The sequence below is a fragment of the Nycticebus coucang genome, chromosome 3 (genome assembly GCF_027406575.1).
Source record: "Nycticebus coucang isolate mNycCou1 chromosome 3, mNycCou1.pri, whole genome shotgun sequence".
NCBI lineage: Eukaryota > Metazoa > Chordata > Mammalia > Primates > Lorisidae > Nycticebus > Nycticebus coucang.
Genome location: NC_069782.1, coordinates 112,324,193 through 112,325,825, shown reverse-complemented (window position 1 = coordinate 112,325,825; position 1,633 = coordinate 112,324,193).

Sequence of the window (1,633 nt, the reverse complement as noted above, 5' to 3'; positions counted from 1 at the left end):
CTTTGCATTTAGCTTACCAGTAACTAATTTCAAAGGACCCATGCCTCACTTCCATTGGAAAGTTCTACCTCAAGGCATGGCTAACAGCCCAACACTGTGCCAAAAGTTTATAGCCCAAATTATTGACCCTTTTCAAACATTATGGCCTACTATCTATATAATTCACTACATGGATGACATTCTTTTAGCAGGAGCAGATGCTTCCCAAGTACTCCTATGTAGTCAGCAACTCTCACAGAGATTAATAGACTGAGGCCTCCAAATTGCCCCCGATAAAACTCAATTAAAAGACCCCTATTTTTATTTAGGATTTGAGCTCCACAATCAGAAAATCACCACACAAAAACTCCAATTAAGAACCAGCCATTTAAAAACCTTAAATGATTTTCAAAAACTTTTAGGCGATATTAATTGGATTAGACCTTATCTCAAACTTACCACCGGAGGCCTCAAGCCCCTCTTCAACATTCTTAAAGGTGATCCTAACCCCTCCTCCCCCGGCTCCTTAACCCCTGCAGTGATAACAGCCCTAAAAACTGTCGAGGTGGCCATCCCGAAACCAAGGAGTCACTTTTATCTCTTATGACAAACCCTTCTCATTCATTATCTGTGCCACACCTCATACCCCTACTGGAGTATTTTGGCAACATGGTCCTCTCTTATGGACCCACCTTCCTGCTTCCCCTTCCAAAATTCTAGTCCCTTATGCTACCTTAGTTGCCAACCTCATCCGTTTAGGACGCGAACAAAGTCGTAAGTTCTTTGGCAAAGATCCTGACAGGTTAATATTACCCTATACAAAAGACCAGCTAAACTGGCTCTTACAAACCACAGATGAGTGGCCAATTACCTGTTTATCTTTTCCCGGTGCGATTGACAATCATTATCCTGCCAACAAATTACTCCAATTCAGCAAAATTCACCCTTTTATTTTTCCAAGAATAACTTCCCCTCAACCACTTCCTGAGGCATGCCTTGTGTTACCTATGGCTCCTCTAATGGTCTTGCTGCCTACACCATAGACGGACAAACCACCACTGTCCAATCTCCTTTTAAATCAGCACAACTTATATAACTTTATGCAGTAATTCAAGTTTTTTTAACCTTAACTAATCATCCTTTTAATCTATATACTGATAGCGCTAACATTGCTCATTCAGTTCCTCTCCTTGAGACAATTCCCTGTATTAAACCCCCCACCAACGCCACCTCCCTTTTTATCCACCTCCAAAAATTAATCAACTCCAGAAATTACCCCTTTTATCTTGAACACCTTCGCGCCCATTCTGATCTGCCTGGTCCTCTCGCCAAAGGAAACGCTTGTGCTGATGTGGCCACACGCCTCACCTTCCCTATTTCTGTAGACCCTATTGCAGAAGCCCAGCGATGCCATGCCCTACATCATTTAAACGCCCAAACCCTACGGCTAGCTTTTAAAGTTACCCGGGAACAAGCACGACAAATTGTTAAACAATGCCCAGCCTGTGTCACCCTACTACCCTCCCCTCATATAGGTGTTAATCCCAGAGGTTTAATTCCTAATGATATATGGCAAATGGATATTACACACATACCTGAATTTGGCAATCTCAAGTACTTGCATGTAACTATAGACACCTTCAGTGGATTTATA